The sequence below is a fragment of the Entelurus aequoreus genome, linkage group LG16 (assembly GCF_033978785.1).
Source record: "Entelurus aequoreus isolate RoL-2023_Sb linkage group LG16, RoL_Eaeq_v1.1, whole genome shotgun sequence".
Taxonomy (NCBI): domain Eukaryota; kingdom Metazoa; phylum Chordata; class Actinopteri; order Syngnathiformes; family Syngnathidae; genus Entelurus; species Entelurus aequoreus.
Window position 1 is genome coordinate 16,688,350 of NC_084746.1, and position 20,159 is coordinate 16,708,508.

The 20,159-nt window shown below is 40.6% G+C and overlaps 1 long non-coding RNA gene across 2 annotated transcripts in view; it reads right to left on the reverse strand.

Annotated features, from left to right (window-relative positions):
• The window catches only part of LOC133630649 (uncharacterized), a 54,374-nt gene that overhangs the window by 10,735 nt on the left and 23,480 nt on the right, over nucleotides 1-20,159 (reverse strand). Inside the window, exon 3 of one of the 2 annotated variants that reach the window (XR_009821310.1) lies at nucleotides 742-896. The exons of the other annotated variant lie outside the window; for it this stretch is intronic. This is a non-coding gene — a long non-coding RNA (uncharacterized LOC133630649). Of the gene's footprint in view, nucleotides 1-741; nucleotides 897-20,159 lie in introns of those variants that run through there. 2 annotated transcript variants of the gene reach the window in all.

The window sequence follows — 20,159 nt, forward strand, 5'->3', positions numbered from 1 at the left end:
ACCCGTTCAGCGGAGCAGCCCCTGGTTTTACTCCCTGACCAATACACGGCAACAGCATAAAAGCACCATAGAGTCACTGATAATCACCCAATGCTCTACAGTCATCATGTTTTGGTCAGTACATACAGTCCATACAGTTTCACCAAAGCTTCACCAAAGCTCCACCAAAGCTCTACCATATGGAGCGCGATCTCTATCCATCTATACTGCAGCCAATTAAACAGAACGTCGTGACAAATACAGCTCAGTTGATCTATTTTACCGGAGTCACCAAACGGTCACCCAAAATGAGGCTTTTCCACCGCTGCAGTTTCCACATAGAGAGATATGTCGCACATTCATAGACTTCATAAATTTGTATGGGCCAAATGTCACACCAGTTAGCAAACCCTGCCTTAAATTTAGCTGTATCCAACTCTGGCTAATTCTGATGCACTTGCAGAAAGAAGCATCCTCTGCCAGCAACGACAGAGGATGAAGAGGTTAAAAGAAATTTTTCGTCTCACATAGTCTACGCTTCAAAAACACTCCAAACCACCAAAATTCTATCAACAATCCCCTTATGTTAAAAACAAGAAATCACAAGTTTTCAACAAACTCACAGACAAATGATCACATATAAAACAACTCAATCCAACCATAATTTACCCCATTCCAGGTTGTTTTTGGAGAACCTGACTAAACCTATCTTTTATAAAAAATAGATTCAGCAATTAGTCTTATCGATCCGGCTCTCTCCAGGCAGAAAATGTTTACACTTTAAGCAAAACGCTTACCTTGTTATGCGCGCGTGCAGCACACTGTCTGCCTGACTGAGAGAGCGGGGGCGGCTGTCGACCTGTAGCTTCTAAACCATCCTGTTCGTGACGCCAATTTGTGTAGTGGATTGTCCGAAGCTTAAACAGGCAACAAAAGTAGTTTAGTACAACAAATTTATTTACCCATTATCAGAAGTGCAGGTTGAATTAAGTTAGCCGTGCAGACAGACCACATGTTACTCCGGAGTAAACAAGACACACACAAGCCAAAATCACTGTCGAGTTCCGGTCTTCTGCCATTTTTTATATGTCTCTTGTGCGTCATTGTTTGTTATCTAATGCGCCACGATTGTTTTGTTTTGGTTTTGTCTGTTCCAAAACAACCTTGTATCTCCTAGTCATATTTGGAAAATCTAAACATTCTGTAGACAGGTTGGCATAACTCCATATTCACCTTTGTCCCACAACTGGTCCATTCAATGGCACAAAATAGAAGAGAATTGAAAATGAGCGGACATTCTTAAAAGACAAGAAATATAGGTCAAAGGTCAGAAATTCTACTACATTAGCTTCAATGGCGTCGTTAGCAACAGCATTGTTAACCTTCACCAGGCTGGAAAGCATTAACCGTGTAGTTACTTGTCCATGGTTTAATAGTATTGTTGATCTTCTGTCTATCCTTCCAGTCAGGGATTTATTTATTTTGTTTCTATCTGCATTTGAGCCTGATGCTATCACGTTAGCTCAGTAGCTAAAGAGCTTCGCCGATGTATTGTCGTGGAGATAAACGTCACTGTGAATGTCCATTTCGCGTTCTCGACTCTCATTTTCAAGAGGATATAGTATCCGAGGTGGTTTAAAATACAAATCCGTGATCCACAATAGAAAAAGGAGAGAGTGTGGAATCCAATGAGCCAGCTTGTACCTAAGTTACGGTCAGAGCGAAAAAAGATATGTCTTGCGCTGCATTCTAGTCCTTCACTCTAACGTTCCTCATCCTCGCTCAAATTAATGGGGTAATCGTCGCTTTCTCGGTCCGAATCGCTCTCGCTGCATTGAAAACAATAGGAAAATGTGAGGAGCCTTTCAACTGTTGACGTCACGCTATTTCCGGTACAGGCAAGGCTTTTTTTTATCAGCGACCAAAAGTTGCAAACTTTATCGTCGATGTTCTCTACTAAATCCTTTCAGCAAAAATATGGCAATATCGCGAAATGATCAAGTATGACACACAGAATGGATCTGCTATCCCCGTTTGAATTTAAAAAATTCATTTCAGTAGGCCCTTAATGGAGTGTTGTTAGTCCGATGTTGATGTGATAAAACCTCTTTCTTTTTTGGAAGATACACACAATTGTAACTGTTATTTCTTCTTGCACATAATAAATATGCACAACGTGTTTGGATGTATTTATTTATGTAAAATTGTCATTAAATGTAATATTGCCTGACAAAAAGTGATTTGACGTAATATTTTGATATTTACACATCGCATATTTGACTAGAATACCCTTATGAGCATTACATATATCAACATCAAGTACCTACTGTACTGTTTACTTGTTGAAATACCCTTTTTAGAGCAAATATCTACCCAAATGGCCACTTTGTTGCTGCCAAAAATTGATTTCAAGTAATATTTTGATATCGACACATCTTATCTCTGCATATTATATTAGAATACCCTTATGGCATTACATATATACCGTAATTTCCGGACTATAAGCCGCTACTTTTTCCCCTCGTTCTGGTCCCTGCGGCTTATACAACGGTGCGGCTTATTTACGGCCTGTTCTTCTCCGACACCGACGAAGAGGATTTCGGTGGTTTTAGTACGCAGGAGGAAGACGATGACACAATGATTAAAGACTGACTTTTCATATACCGGTAGGCTGGTTATTTTGATAACGTACATGCGAGCACTTTGTATTACTTTGCACCGTTGTATTATTTGTACTCTGCACGAATGCTGTTCGCCATGTCAAAGATGTGAAAGTTTGATTGAAAGATTTATAGTTAATAAATGGGACGCTTTCCGTTCCCAAACAGTCATCTCTGTCCCGACAATCCCCTCCGTGGTAGCAGGAATCCCTATATACTACGGTAATTACACATCAAAACCCTGTGGCTTATAGTCGGGTGCGGCTTATATATGGAGCAATCTGTATTTTCCCCTAAATTTAGCTGGTGCGGCTTATAGTCAGGTGCGGCTTATAGTCCGGAAATTACGGTATATATATATATATATATATAAATCAAGTATGCACAAGATAGTTTCTCGAGCGCACAAGATAGTTTTGCGTGCGCACAAGATAGTTTCTCGTGCGCACGAGATACATATCTAAAAAAAAAAATTCCCCCATGTCCCTTTAGGGCAGGGGTGTCCAAAGTGCGGCCCGCAGCTAATTGTTTACCGGCCCGCCACACATTCTGGAAATGCTATTGCAAAAATAAAAAAAAACATAAAAAAATGTGGAATGAGGTGAAATCTAACTAGAAAAAGTTGCAATGTTGACACAAAGCTGCCATGCGGGCTGTTTTTTTTCTTTTGTCTATCTTTATTTTTATTTTTTTGCCATTGCTCAAAAAAAAAAAAATCCAAAAAAAATCTATGTTATAATGTATTATTGAACTATTCAAAGCTCCAATTATTTAAAATATTTCACTTTAAAATGTTTCATGTGGAAAATATTGCATATATTGTGTGGTTGCCATATACAGTACAAATATCAACGTTTTCTTTGACAAAAGAGCATAAAACAAACAAAATAATAGTTCAAACGTAAAATCGACAGATATATCTGAAGTTGATCTCGTAACTTAAGTGTTGAAAGTAAAAACAACTAATACAAATGTATCACTTTATGAGTGGGGCACCTTTTGGATCCCAAATTTTAGATTTTATTCATCTTTTCACTGTGATTACTCAAAAATAATAATAAATTAAAATCAATGGTGTCCTGCATTATTGATCTTTTTAAGGCTCTAATTACTTCACATCAAACATTGCTTTCTGAATGTTTTGGGCAGTGGGGGAAATACTGCATATTGCAGTTTTATTATAAAAAACAAAGTTGTCTTTGACAGGAAAGGCTTTTTTTTTTTTAACTTAATATCAACCTGAAGTTGATATACTGTAGAGATTTACTGTAAGCGTTAAATAAATTTAAAAAATAATAATTTAACTTTTAAAAAAATTTTTTTAAACATTTTAATAATAAATAAATAAATGGGTTATACTTGAGACCCTTTATGGGCCCCGGGAGCCCTAAAGGTAAAAAATAAAATAATAATAAAAAATCCATATATTTTGTTATTGTTTTGAAAATGAAAAATATCAAATTGGCCCCCGCATGCTTTAATTTTTCCGTGGAAAAAGTTTGGACACCCCTGTTTTAGGGGCTCCGTACATTACAGTGGATGTCAGGCGTAGATCCACCTATGGCAGGGGTCGGCAACCCGCGGCTCTAGAGCTGCATGCGGCTCTTTAGCGCCGCCCTAGTGGCTCTCTGGAGCTTTTTTAAAAATGTATGAAAAATGGAAAAAGTTTTTGTTTTAATATGGTTTCCGTAGGAGGACAAACATGATGCAAACCTCCCTAATTGTTATAAAGCACACTGTTTGTATTAAACATGCTTCACTGATTTGAGTATTTGGCGAGCGCCGTTTTGTCCTACTAATTTTGGCTGTGTTTACAAGTATAACTTTCTCCGACTTTCTAGGACGTGTTTTATGCCACTTCTTTTTCTGTCTCATTTTGTCCACCAAACTTTTAACGCTGTGCATGGATGCACAAAGGTGAGTTTTGTTAATGTTATTGACTTGTGTGGAGTGCTAATCAGACATATTTGGTCACTGCATGACTGCAAGTTAATCGATGCTAAAATGCTATTTAGGCTAGCTATATGTACATATTGCATCATTATGCCTCATTTGTAGCTATATTTGAGGTCATTTAGTTTCCTTTAAGTCATCTTCATTCAATTTATATCTCATGACACACTATCTGTATGTAATATGGCTTTTAATTTTTTGCGGCTCCAGACAGATTTGTTTTTGTATTTTTGGTCCAATATGGCTCTTTCAACATTTTGGGTTGCCGACCCCTGACCTATGGCATTTGTTTACATTCAGAAACTGCGTCATTAGCGGTGACGCCTGTGAGCTACGGTGTGTGGTGAACAGTGTTGGGTAGTTACTGAAAACCAGTAACTAGTTACAGTTACTAGTTACTTTATTTCAAAAGTAACTCAGTTACTAACTCAGATACTTACACCAAAAAGTAATGCGTTACTGTGAAAAGTAACTATTTAGTTACTTCTTTTTTTTTTCTTTTTTTTAAGGCTCCCAATAATTCCCTTTTAGCCTTCATGTCAGTACTGTTATTGCACTGGAGAATAATACGATGTGTTGATCAACTTGACATGCATTTGCATCACTGAACTCTGCTAAGCAATGTGCTCTACATACAACACACAAAGACAAAGATATGTTACAAAGGCCAATTTGTTTCTGGCCAGAACAAATCGACAAAACTATTTTAAAAAGCTGCAACATAACATACATAAGTAACAAACAGCATAACAACAACATAGCTGTAAACCAAAGAAAGGCAAACACTACATACACAAAGCCTAACCAGGCATTTTTTCCTCAAGGAATTCTGACACAAAATCATGTCTGAAGCCCAGAACACTCTACACATTTCCCCAGTTTTAGTTTAGAGATAAGGAAAGATTGGCCAGGCCCACTAGGATCCCTCTTTATGTTTGTGAACTTTATAGTCTATACATTTAGAGTGATGTGATAATCAAACACTCTAGAAGTCTAGAATGAAAGAGTATATAAGAGAATTGACAGCAATGTTCCCTCTAAGGTGCGCGCCTGTGCAATTGCGCACTGCTCAAGCGTCCTCTGCGCACGCAAATCTATGCCACGCACAAAATCAAATAAAAAAATAAGCGCATAACATTTTTCGACATGACACGGACACGACAAAGAAAACAGTTTTCGTCATCATTGTTCAAATATTGTAACGTCTGTCGAGACGCTTTGAGGACATGAATTCCATCCATCACTTTACTGAGCAAAACTCTTTATTGTCGGCCATAAACACATTAATAAAAATGTGTATAATAAAAATAATATCTAGCAAAAGTGGTCATTTTCTGCAGTACAAACCAGACCAAAAGCAACTTTGTTAGATCAACAGCAGCCGCTCGCTCTTTCTCACTTGCGCCAACACATGCACATATGGCACTTAGCCAGTGATGCGTTTACAGCCACACAAAAAGTCGGACAACTCCAACACCACACATAAAGTGTCATTCCAGGTCGCTACACTATGATTTACCAATCAAATGTGTGCTTATTCTAGTGTCATTTATTAGGAATCTTAATTTATAAATATTAATCATGAAATGCTGTTAGTATATTAAATAAATACTAATAAAAATATATATTTTACAAACAGGAAGTTGCAGGAATGTACACATGATCCCCTGCTTACATCTCATTGTGCAACATGTGAATGTTTTAATGGGAACTAAATGCAATGTCTGAAAGGGGTGCAAGTTATTTCCAAAGCAGGACCTCCACCCAGACAAACAATACAAGTACGCAGTTCATGAAAAATAATATTTTTTGTTATTGTCATTGTAAGTGGGCCTAAACACTTATATTAGAAATGGAAATGACTGCTGTCATTTGATTATAATAATAAGAGAATGTTGTCTGTCTATCTGTGTTGGCCCTGCGATGAGGTGGGGACTTGTCCAGGGTGTACCCCGCCTTCCGCCCGAATGCAGCTGAGATAGGCTCCAGCGACCCCGAAAGGGACAAGCGGTAGAAAATGGATGGATGGATGGAGATTGAACTTGTTATTTAGTCAGGTTTGGGACAGGTGTGCTGCTGGTGTAGCCACAGTGTGCACGTCTGATGTTGCTCACATGGGCTCCACTGAATGCTCAGGGAGTTTTTGCGTTTGCTCGCACACATGAACAATTAGAGGGAACATTGATTGACAGAGTGTGTACCTTCAGTGCTTAATGATGAGCAGAGGCAGAGTTAATCCTTAAGTGGTGGTGGTGGAGGTGAAGTGGCATTGGAGTCTCTGTCTCTCTTTACTAGCTACGTCGAAGCATGTTGCTTATGTAGCTTGTTTCAGCAGATTTGAATAACTGTTTTGGGCAGTAGATGGGATCTTTGATCCAAAGCACAATTTACATTTAACTAAAATGTTATTTTCTTTGTGCTCGACAAAAGAAAAGTAGTGAAAATATCTCCATGTTAACAAACTCGACTTCTGGCTCCGCCATGATCAGACACGCCCCCCCCTCTCCTCCCTCCCCACACTCACACACACACACACACTCACACACACAAAGAGCGCACGTCTCTCTTCTACGGCTTATGACACAAGAACGATGACACTGCAGCGCTCCGATAAAACACACTTTATACTACATTAAAAGTAACGTAAAATAACGCAGTAACGCATCATGTAGTAACGGTAACTGAGTTACTGAATATAAAAAATAATGCGTTAGATTACTAGTTACCGCCGAAACTAACGGCGTTACAGTAATGCGTTACTTTGTAACGCGTTAGTCCCAACACTGGTGGTGAAGCATGTTTAGCTATTCCTCGTCCTGCAGGGATGATACTTGTAAGAAATGTACTTTATTTGTCGCCATGGAGGCGAGGATTAGTGATTTAGAAGTAGCTAAAACACTGCCGACTGCGGATGGATGTTAGCCGCTAGCTAGCTAGCCATGTCTTAAAGCACCTCTTCCTGAGGGTGTTTCAGTGTTATAACTTCACATTTATCGTTAGTTTTTAAGCCAAAATGCGTCCGTTCTCCCTTTTCTGTCTACACACCGTGTCTGCTTGTAAGTACTCTGTGTGCGTGCGCTGCCGAACATGCTCCTCTGCTCGTAAAAACCAGCAATGTGACGACGTGCCGTTAAAGAAACAAAACAAAAATGGGAACAGGTACTTTTCAAACAGAGTATAGTACCGTTTTTGATTCATTATTACCACGATGAATAATTGAAGGGAGGATTGTGTAAAAAAGTCCCTATCGGATCCTCTCTGGTAGACCTACAGTAGAGACACGCTATGTAAACAATGTGCTGGGGTCATGATCCCACATGACACTTTGGACTTTGTTCTTTTGTTTATTCTATTCCTCAATTTCCTTGTTGACAAAAAGAGTTTTTGAGGATTCGGACACCTTTTAAGCTCAACATAATTGTATTTTGAGCAGGTTGAGCTTTTCTAATAATAATGATAATAATAATAATAATAGTAATGAAAAAGCTGACAGCTTTAATTGCCAGAATTGTTGTCTTGAATTGACATTGTTGTTTTTTTTTACAACATTATATTGTGAATGTAAAAACTGTACAAGTTCTTTTTCTTTTATTCTGGCAACTTAGCTGCCAGTTTTTCTACCGTAAAACCAAAATGTACCGTTGATACACCGTTAAAAACAACAACCGTAGATTTTACAGTCAAAAACTGGCAGCTCAGTCAACAGAATTTTAACGCAAAAATCAGTAGTAGGTTTTTTTTTCGCTGTAAAGAACAACATAACATGTATTGTCATTTTTATTAATTTGTTGGGTAGTTTGCTGTAAAGTTAAGTATTTGTATTTATGTTTGGAAAGTATGATAATATACTGTAATATTTGTTGCAATATTGGATACTATTAAAGTTTAAAAGGCATGCAATTTCAAGCAGTACATATTTTTTTTTTCTGTCAAAATGAAAAAAATCCATTACATTTAGTGAGAAAATATTAAGTACCGTATTTTTCTGACTATAAGTCGCAGTTTTTTTCACAGTTTGGCCAGGGGTGCGACTTATACTCAGGAGTGACTTATGTGTGAAATTATTAACACATTACCGTAAAATATCAAATAATATTATTTAGCTCATTCACGTAAGAGACTAGACGTATAAGATTTCATGGGATTTAGCGATTAGGAGTGATAGATTGTTTGGTAAACGTATAGCATGTTCTATATGTTATAGTTATTTGAATGACTCTTACCATAATATGTTATGTTAACATACCAGTTGGTTATTTATGCGTCATATAACGTACACTTATTCAGCCTGTTGTTCACTATTCTTTATTTATTTTAAATTTCCTTTCAATTGTCTATTCTTGGTGTTGGCTTTTATCAAAAAAAATTCCCCCCAAAATGCGACTTATACATGTTTTTTTTCCTTCTTTATTATGCATTTTCGGCCGGTGCGACTTATACTCCGGAGCGACATATACTCTGAAAAATACGGTACTTTGAAAAATATAATTTCCAGGTGTTTGCGGGCCAGATCTGGCCCCCGGGTCTTGAGTTTGACACCTGTGTACTCCATACTCAAAGCCAGGGGTGTCAAACGTAAGACCCGAGGGCCGGATCTGGCCCGAGAACAGGTTTTATCTGGCCCGCGGAATGAGTTTGCTAAGTATAAAAATGTACTTAAAATTTTTGAATGACAGAAACAGCTGTTCTATATGTGTCCACTGGATGGCGCAATAGCAATTCTTTGTATCTTTGTAGATAATGCTACATATGTACAAATTAAACCACAGGATGTTGGTACATCAGTCGAGTAAAATGATCAAACTACACAAATAACATCCTGTAATTTGATTTTGATATAATTTTTTTATCTTGATAGATTGAAAATGAACACCATTGACTGATGAACATTATCACATCATTTATTCAGAAAATGTCCTTCATTATTATGCATTTTTGGCCGGTGCGACTTATACTCCGGAGCGACTTATACTCCGAAAAATACGGTACATGTTGTGGTTAATAGTATTTTACCTTTATTCGTCATTATTTATATTTTCTGAATAAATGATGTGATAATGTTCATCAGTCAATGGTGTTCATTTTCAATCTATCAAGATAAAAAAATTATATCAAAATCAAATTACAGGATGTTATTTGTGTAGTTTGATCATTTTACTCGACTGATGTACCAACATCATGTGGTTTAATTTGTACATATGTAGCATTATCTACAAAGATACAAATAATTGCTATTGCGCCATCCAGTGGACACATATAGAACAGCTGTTACTGTCATTCAAAAATGTTAAGTACATTTTTATACTTAGCCAACTCATTCCGCGGGCCAGATAAAACCTGTTCTCGGGCCAGATCCGGCCCTCGGGCCTTACGTTTGACACCCTTGGCTTTGAGTATGGAGTCCACAGGTGTCAAACTCAAGACCCGGGGGACAGATCTGGCCCGCAAACACCTGGAAATGATATGTGTCAAAGTACCGTATTTTTCGGAGTATAAGTCGCTCAGGAGTATAAGTCGCACCGGCCGAAAATGCATAATAAAGAAGGAAAAAAACATATATAAGTCGCATTTTTTGGGGACATTTATTTGATAAAAGCCAACACCAAGAATAGACATTTGAAATGCAATTTAAAATAAATAAAGAATAGTGAACAACAGGCTGAATAAGTGTACGTTATATGAGGCATAAATAACCAACTGAGAACGTGCCTGGTATGTTAACGTAACATATTATGGTAAGAGTCATTCAAATAACTATAACATATAGAACATGCTATATGTTTACCAAACAATCTGTCACTCCTAATTGCTAAATCCCATGAAATCTTATACGTCTAGTCCAGGGGTGTCCAAAGTGCGGCCCGGGGGCCATTTGCGGCCCGCAGCTAATTGTTTACCGGCCCGCCACACATTCTGAACATACTATTGTAAAAATAAAAAAGAACATTAAAAAAAGTGGAATGAGGGTAAATCTAATGAGAAAAAGTTGCAATGTTGACACAAAAGCTGCCATGCAGGCTGTTTTTTTTCTTTTGTCTTTCTTCATTTTTCTTTTTTTGCCATTGGTCAAAAAAAAAAAAAAAAAGACAAAAAATCCATGTTATAATGAATTATTTTCAGGGCTCCAATTACTTCAAATATTTCACTTTAAAATGTTTTATGTGGTAAATATTGCATATATTGTGTAGTAGCCATATAAAAACATCAAAGTTTTAAAGTTAAAGTTGAAAAGTTAAAGTACCAATGATTGTCACACACACGCTAGGTGTGGTGAAATTTGTCCTCTGCATTTGACCCATCCCCTTGATCACCCCCTGGGAGGTGAGGGGAGCAGTGGGCAGCAGCGTAGCCGCGCCCGGGAATCATTTTTGGTGATTTAACCCCCAATTCCAACCCTTGATGCTGAGTGCCAAGCAGGGAGGTAATGGGTCCCATTTTTATAGTCTTTGGTATGACCCGGCCGGGGTTTGAACTCACAACCTACTGATCTCAGGGCGGACACTCTTACCACTAGGCCACTGAGTAGTTTTCTTTGACAAAAGAGCATAAAACAAACTAAATAGTTCCAGCATAAAATGGACAGATATATCTGAAGTTGATCTCGTAACTTAAGTGTTGAAAGTAAAAGAAAATCCTAATAAAAATGTATCACTTTATGAGTGGGGCACCTTTTGGATCCCAAATATATTTAGTGATTTTTTATTTATCTTTTCACTGTGATTACTCAAAAATATGAAATAATTAAAATCAATAGTGTCCTGCATTATTGATCTATCAGGGCTCTAATGACCAAATACTGCATATTTCAGTTTTACTATAAAAAAACTTAAGTTGTTTTTGACAGAAAAGCCATAGAACATTTTTTTTTAATTTGTATTACTTTATATCAACTTGAAGTTGATATAGAGATTTACTGTAAGCGTTAAATAATTAAAAAATAATAATAATCTGACTTGTTTTTAACATTTTAATGACTGAAGGTAAAATAAATAAAAAATGCATGTATTTTGTTATGGTTTGAAAATGAAAAATATCAAAATGGCCCCCACATGCTTTAATTTTTCTGTGTGCGGCCCTCAGTGGAAAAAGTTTGGGCACTCCTGGTCTAGTCTCTTACGTGAATGAGCTAAATAATATTATTTGATATTTTACGGTAATGTGTTAATAATTTCACACACAAGTCGCTCCTGAGTATAAGTCGCACCCCCGGCCAAACTATGAAAAAAACTGCGACTTATAGTCCGAAAAATACGGTAAGTGTAAAAAAACAACATTATGATTTGCACATTTTCAGAATGTGCTTGTTCTATTTTTAAACAAAGAAAACAATCTGGAGTTGTCTTTATTTTGAAGTTATCGTATCGTGATTGTACAAGTCCGGCCCACTTGGGAGTAGATTTTTCTCCTTGTGGGCCCCCGATCTAAAATGAGTTTAACACCCCTGCTCAAAGCGCCCACACAGAAGTGAGAAGCCATCATTCATTCACACTTCTACTGTTAAGTCCCAGCATGTAATTGATTGTTCTGTACAAATTTAACTTGAAAATAGTTAAAGTTTAACGGCCAACAGTTCTCTGAGATGTCCTTTTTGTCATTGATTCACACATTTTGTACACAGCTGCTCTGTTACTATTTGACCGGGACAGCGACCTCACCCCCAGGGTCATTTGCAGTCACTCGGCATTGGCATGTGGGAATGTTTGGTCCAAAAAAACCATCCTGCCAACTTACAGTATCATCCAGGCCACGGGTAGAGTCCTGATAGACAAAAAAACAGGAAGTATTTCCGAGCCAACAAATTAATCCAAGACCTTGACCTTGTGGGGTTTTGGCCGAACAACATCCTTCAAACGCATGCATTTGACTTCTAGAAGGAAGACTCTAAAGGACGAAGATCATTTTGAGTTCTTCCTGTTTAAATGGTGTTGCCATAATCAATCAATCATCAATCAAAGTTTATTTATATAGCCCTAAATCACGAGTGTCTCAAAGGGCTGCACAAGCCACAACGACATCCTCGGCTCAGATCCCACATCAGGGCAAGGAAAAACTCAACCCAATGAGATGACAATGAGAAACCTTGGAGTGGACCACAAATGTGGGGACCCCCCCCCCCCCCAGTCCAGTCCATAGTGGATCTAACATAGTAGTGTGAGAGTCCTGTCCATAGTGGATCTAGCATAATAGTGTGAGAGTCCAGACCATAGTGGATCTAGTTAAAAGTGTGAGAGTCCAGTCCATAGTGGATCTAACAGAATAGTGTGAGAGTCCTGTCCATAGTGGATCTAGCATAACAGTGTGAGAGTCCAGTCCATAGTGGATCTAACATAATATTGTGAGATTCAAGTCCAGAGTGGATCTAACATAATAGTGTGAGAGTCCAGTCCATAGTGGATCTAGCATAATCGTGTGAGAGTCCAGTACATAGTGGATCTACTTAAAAGTGTGAGAGTCCAGTCCATAGTAGATCTAACAGAATAGTGTGAGAGTCCTGTCCATAGTGGATCTAGCATAATAGTGTGAGAGTCCAGTCCATAGTGGATCTAACATAACAGTGTGAGAGTCCAGTCCATAGTGGATCTAACATAATAGTGTGAGAGTCCAGTCCATAGTGGATCTAGCATAATATTGTGAGATTCAAGTCCAGAGTGGATCTAACATAATAGTGTGAGAGTCCAGTCCATAGTGGATCTAGCATAATAGTGTGAGAGTCCAGTCCATAGTGGATCTAGCATAATCGTGTGAGAGTCCAGTCCATAGTGGATCCAGTTAAAAGTGTGAGAGTCCAGTCCATAGTGGATCTAACAGAATAGTGTGAGAGTCCAGTCCATAGTGGATCTAACATAACAGTGTGAGAGTCCAGTCCATAGTGGATCTAACATAATAGTGTGAGAGTCCAGTCCATAGTGGATCTAGCATAATATTGTGAGATTCAAGTCCAGAGTGGATCTAACATAATAGTGTGAGAGTCCAGTCCATAGTGGATCTAACATAATAGTGTGAGAGTCCAGTCCATAGTGGAGCTAGCATAATATTGTGAGATTCAAGTCCAGAGTGGATCCAACATAGTGTGAGAGTCCAGTCCATAGTGGATCTAGTTAAAAGTGTGAGAGTCCAGTCCATAGTGGATCTAACATAATAGTGTGAGAGTCCAGTCCATAGTGGATCTAACATAATAGTGTGAGAGTCCAGTCCATAGTGGATCTAGCATAATAGTCTGAGAGTCCAGTCCATAAAGGATCTAACATAATAGTGTGAGTCTAGTCCATAGTGGATCTAGCATAATAGTGTGAGAGTCCAGTCCATAGTGGATCTAACATAATAGTGTGAGAGTCCTGTCCATAGTGGATCTAGCATAATAGTGTGAGAGTCCAGACCATAGTGGATCTAGCATAATAGTGTGAGAGTCCAGACCATAGTGGATCTAGTTAAAAGTGTGAGAGTCCAGTCCATAGTGGATCTAACAGAATAGTGTGAGAGTCCAGTCCATAGTGGATCTAGCATAATAGTGTGAGAGTCCAGTCCATAGTAGATCTAACAGAATAGTGTGAGAGTCCTGTCCATAGTGGATCTAGCATAATAGTGTGAGAGTCCAGTCCATAGTGGATCTAGCATAATAGTGTGAGAGTCCAGACCATAGTGGATCTACTTAAAAGTGTGAGAGTCCAGTCCATAGTGGATCTAACAGAATAGTGTGGGAGTCCAGTCCATAGTGGATCTAGCATAATAGTGTGAGAGTCCAGTCCATAGTAGATCTAACAGAATAGTGTGAGAGTCCTGTCCATAGTGGATCTAGCATAATAGTGTGAGAGTCCAGTCCATAGTGGATCTAACATAACAGTGTGAGAGTCCAGTCCATAGTGGATCTAACATAATAGTGTGAGAGTCCAGTCCATAGTGGATCTAGCATACCGTAATTTCCGGACTATAAGCCGCTACTTTTCCCCCTCGTTCTGGTCCCTGCGGCTTATACAAGGGTGCGGCTTATTTACGGCCGGTTCTTCTCCGACACCGACGAAGAGGATTTCGGTGGTTTTAGTACGCAGGAGGAAGACGATGACACAAAGATTAAAGACTGACTTTTCATATACCGGTAGGCTGGTTATTTTGATAACGTACAGGCGAGCACTTTGTATTACTTTGCACCGTTGTATTATTTGTACTCTGCATGAATGCTGTTCACCATGTCAAAGATGTGAAAGTTTGATTGAATGATTGAAAGATTTATTGTTAATAAATGGGACGCTTTGCGTTCCCAAACAGTCATCTCTGTCCCGACAATCCCCTCCGTGGTAGCAGGAACCCCTATATACTACGGTAATTACACATCAAAACCCTGCGGCTTATAGTCCGGTGCGGCTTATATATGGAGCAATCTGTATTTCCCCCTAAATTTAGCTGGTGCGGCTTATAGTCAGGTGCGGCTTATAGTCCGGAAATTACGGTAATATTGTGAGATTCAAGTCCAGAGTGGATCTAACATAATAGTGTGAGAGTCCAGTCCATAGTGGATCTAACATAATAGTGTGAGAGTCCAGTCCTTAGTGGAGCTAGCATAATATTGTGAGATTCAAGTCCAGAGTGGATCCAACATAGTGTGAGAGTCCAGTCCATAGTGGATCTAGTTAAAAGTGTGAGAGTCCATAGTGGATCTAACATAATAGTGTGAGAGTCCAGTCCATAGTGGATCTAACATAATAGTGTGAGAGTCCAGTCCATAGTGGAGCTAGCATAATATTGTGAGATTCAAGTCCAGAGTGGATCCAACATAGTGTGAGAGTCCAGTCCATAGTGGATCTAGTTAAAAGTGTGAGAGTCCAGTCCATAGTGGATCTAGCATAATAGTCTGAGAGTCCAGTCCATAAAGGATCTAACATAATAGTGTGAGTCTAGTCCATAGTGGATCTAGCATAATAGTGTGAGAGTCCAGTCCATAGTGGATCTAACATAATAGTGTGAGAGTCCAGTCCATAGTGGATCTAACATAATAGTGTGAGAGTCCAGTCCATAGTGGATTTAGCATAATAGTGTGAGAGTCCAGTCCATAGTGGATCTAGCATAATAGTGTGAGTCCAGTCCATAGTGGATCTAACATAATAGTGTGAGAGTCCAGTCCATAGTGGATCTAACATAATATTGTGAAAGTCCATTCCATAGTGGATCTAACATAATAGTGTGAGAGTCCAGTCCATAGTGGATCTAACATAATAGTGTGAGAGTCCAGTCCATGGTGGATCTAGCATAATATTGTGAGATTCAAGTCCAGAGTGGATCTAACATTATAGTGTGAGAGTCCAGTCCATAGTGGATCTAGTTAAAAGTGTGAGAGTCCAGTCCATAGTGGATCTAGTTAAAAGTGTGAGAGTCCAGTCCATAGTGGATCTAGTTAAAAGTGTGAGAGTCCAGTCCATAGTGGATCTAACATAATAGTGTGAGAGTCCAGTCCATAGTGGATCTAACATAATAGTGTGAGAGTCCAGTCCATAGTGGATCTAGTTAAAAGTGTGAGAGTCCAGTCCATAGTGGATCTAGTTAAAAGTGTGAGAGTCCAGTCCATAGTGGATCTAACATAATAGTGTGAGAGTCCAGTCCATAGTGGATCTAACATAATAGTGTGAGAGTCCAGTCCAGAGAGGATCTAACATAATAGTGAGAGTCCAGTCCATAGTGGATCTATCATAATATTGTGAGATTCCAGTCCATAGTGGATCTAGCATAATAGTGTGTGAGTCCAGTCCATAGTGGATCTAGCATAATAGTGTGAGAGTCCAGTCCATTGTGGATCTAGCATAATAGTGTGAGAGTCCAGTCCATAGTGGATCTAGCATGATAGTGTGAGAGTCCAGTCCATAGTGGATCTAACATAATATTGTGAGAGTCCAGTACATAGTGGATCTAGTTAATAGTGTGAGAGTCCAGTCCATAGTGGATCTAGCATAATAGTGTGAGAGTCCAGTCCATAGTGGTTCTAGCATAATAGTGGACCTTGGACCAGAAAACCTGCTAACTAACACAAACTGAACTGAGTAGACGTTGCTATATCAGTTTCACTTCATGCAGAATGTCCGCTATTGTCGTCTTTCGCCATCCAGGAAGTGGCCTGAATGAAAATGCCTTTTGTAAACAATTGAACTTTAGCGCCATTCTGGTTCTTTTACATTTTAGGGTCTAATTACTTCAATAGTATTCATTTCATGACTTTGTTTTCTTCCTTCTTTTTCACTCCCTGTTGGAGCGCTAACTGATTCCACCCGTATCAGTTTTTGTGGTTAGCCTCACCTGAAGAGTAACGAGCAGTTTTGTTATGCCCAGTGGACTGCTTCTGACGTTGCTGACAGTCTTTTGTTTATTCCTAAGTTCCTGCATGACCTGTATGACTAAAAGGTACCTCATAAAGGGACAGTCTGTCCCACATGTCGTCTCTGAATCCTGGGGTCACGCCAACAGCAACCATGCAACCATGCAACAACGTGACAATGCAATGCTTCAGCCAGTTTCAGTTGATTTTGAACATGCCTACAAAACAATTATAGTGTAGTACATCACGTATTTCCAGTTGTTTCATTACAGCACGTCTGAAAAGGAGTAGGAAGAAGCCGAACTTATTTAATCATTATTATTTATATATTTTTATTTACAGATAAACACTGAAATTTATTATTTATATATTGTATTCAAGGATCCTTTCTGGTTTGCCCGTCAGCTCCTGGACGAAAAGCGAAGTGGCAAGCTGTCCATCGGGAAAGAGGATCTGGAACAACACATCAAGGGCCAGTATACGGATGCAGCCAGAGATACACCACTCGGCTCACCAGGCCATGTGCCACGTCCAGACCCTCCAGAGACCCCTTTCGACACCTCCCCACCTAGGCTGAGCGAGATTAAAGAAGTCCTTAAAAAAGCCAGATCAGCCTCTGCACCAGGACAAAACGGGCTTCCTTACAAGGTGTATAAAAACTGTCCGCAAGTGACAACAATCTTGTGGAAGCTCATGTGTGTCGTGTGGAAGAAGCAATCCGTTCCAGCGGAGTGGCAAGAGGCAGTTGGAATATTCATCCCCAAGGAGCAAAATTCCACCAACATCAGCCAGTTCAGGACAATTGCTTTACTGAACGTGGAGGGGAAAGTATTTTTCTCTGTCCTGGCAAGAAGGATGACCAGCTTCCTCAGCAACAAATGCTACATCGACACAAGCTGTTAAAAACCCGGACTGCCAGGCTTTGAGCAGGCATCCGTGATCTGGGAACAGATACAGCATGCCAAAAGAGAGAGGAGTAACCTCCATGTGGTATGACTTGACCTGGCAAATGCCTATGGCTCAGTACCACACAAGCTTGTTGAGTTTGCCCTGAATTTCTTCCACGTTCCTCTGTGTCAGTAACATCATAGCCAAGTATTTCAACAACCTGCACATGTGCTTCTCAGTAGATGACCACATGACAGGATGGCAGCGGTTGGAAGTGGGAGTTGCCATGGGCTGCTCCATATCACCAATCCTCTTTGTGGCTGCATTTGAAGTGCTACTCATTTGAGCAAGGCAAATGGCCAGAGGCCTGAAAACACCGTCAGGAGGAAGACTCCCCGCTCTGAGAGGTTTCATGGATGATGTGACAAGCATCCTACAGACCGCCCCATGCACAGTACGACTCCTCAAGCGTTTCGACGAACTCACCGTCTGGGCGAGGATGAGGATAAAGCCTGCTAAGTAAGTCCAGGAGCCTGTCAATCAGGAAGGGTGTGAGGGATGACTGGACAGTCTTCACAGCAGGAGGTGAGAAGATTCCACTCCTGGCAGAGCTGCCCATCCGAAGCCTCGGGAGGGAGTATACAGCAGAGCTCTCGGACAGGCAGATAGGGAGGGTGGTCCAGAAACAACTGAAAGAGGGGCTCGCAGGGATCAACGGCAGCCAACTTCCTGGGAAGCTGAAGGTTTGGTGTTACCACTTCACACTTTTCCACCGTGTGATGTGGCCGCTGAAAGTAGCTGAAATTCCATCTTCCCAGGCCAGCAAGATGGACAGCATCGCCAACGGTTATATCAGGAAGTGGCTGGGCCTTCCCCGCTGTTTCTCGGACACAGGTCTTTCGGCAAGAACATTCTGCAACTTCCTCTGAAGTCCATCAATCTGGGTTACAGGCAGGAGAAGACTCGCCTTGTACTGGAGTTGAGGGAATCAAGAGACGAAGCTGTGAAGAGAGCAGCAGTGACTGTCCGCACTGGACGAAAGTGGAGGGCCCAGGCGGAAGTGGACCAAGCTGTCTCGAGGCTGAAATACAAGGAGATTCTGGGAAGAGTCCAAGACAGCCGGGCAGGACTGGGCTGGGGGCAACCAGTCCAGTTCTGGTCCAAAGCCACAAGACAGCAGAGGAAGGCCATGGTGGTGGAATAGGTCTCACAAGTGACGCAAAACCAGTATCTGATCAAGGCCGTATCCCAGGGAAAACAGGGGGCATGAACTCGCTCGGAGGATACCATCCAAAGAGTCATAACTTGGGCCAACATCTGGCGAATTTCTCAATCACGGCTCAGCTTCCTTGTGAGGGCAGCGTATGACACCCTGCCATGCGCTCGAAACCTCGCCCAGTGGTTCGGAAGCGAGGGCAAGTGCTCCCTGTGCAGCAAAGACAATGCAGGACTCAAACACATCCTGTCAGGTTGCAACGTCGCACTGCCCCAGGGGCGCTTCCGGTGGCGACACAACCAGGTGCTGAGGAAGTCGGCAGAGCTGTTGGAGAGATGCAGAGTCGTGGCAAACAGCTCCACGGATCCCCATTGGCCACACATCACATTCATCAAACCAGGAGAGGTAGGACAGAAGACAGAGGCGAGAAGATCATCACTTCTGCTTACCCCTGGTAAGGGTTGGGAGATGTGCGTTGACCTAGACAAGCAGCTAGTCTTCCCAACTGAGGTAATACAGACAACGCTAAGACCAGACGTTGTGATGTGGTCCTCAGCTGCTAAGAAAGTCCTCATCATTGAACTAACCGTGCCCTGGGAGGAGGGAAGATGGCGGCGCTTCACGGCGGCAGCTTCTTGCAGGCGCTCTTAGAAGTGTAGACCGATTTGGCAAAAATACCCGTCAATTCAGTCAATTTCATGGCTGGCTCACAGCGTGGTCACTCCGTGATCACTTGCGACCGACATACGATTCTGGATGTGGAGAGATCGGGCCATTTTGGGCTGAAAGATGCGTGTACGGTGGACCTCCTCGCTAGCTTGGGAATTCTTCGCGAGCTACATCCAGCAGTGGCCTTTGAAGCAGCGGAGTCCACTACCAGCGGGGACCGTCAACGAAAGAGACGTAAGCGGTGTGCTCGGAAGCAGAAGCGGGGATGTCGGGCGGGGCTAACAACAAAGCTAAAGGCTTTGTTGTTAGCGGGGCTAATAACAAAGCTAAAGGCTAATCCTCAAAGAAGCGCTAATAAGGAGTCCGTTAAGCTAGAACTAGCCAGTGCGAGGCTGGATAATCCCTGCACACATAGCAATTCTCTTAGAATAATATACAACTCACATAATGTTTTTTCTGCGTCAGAGGTGGACATGCATTCTGCTGAGGTGGCAAA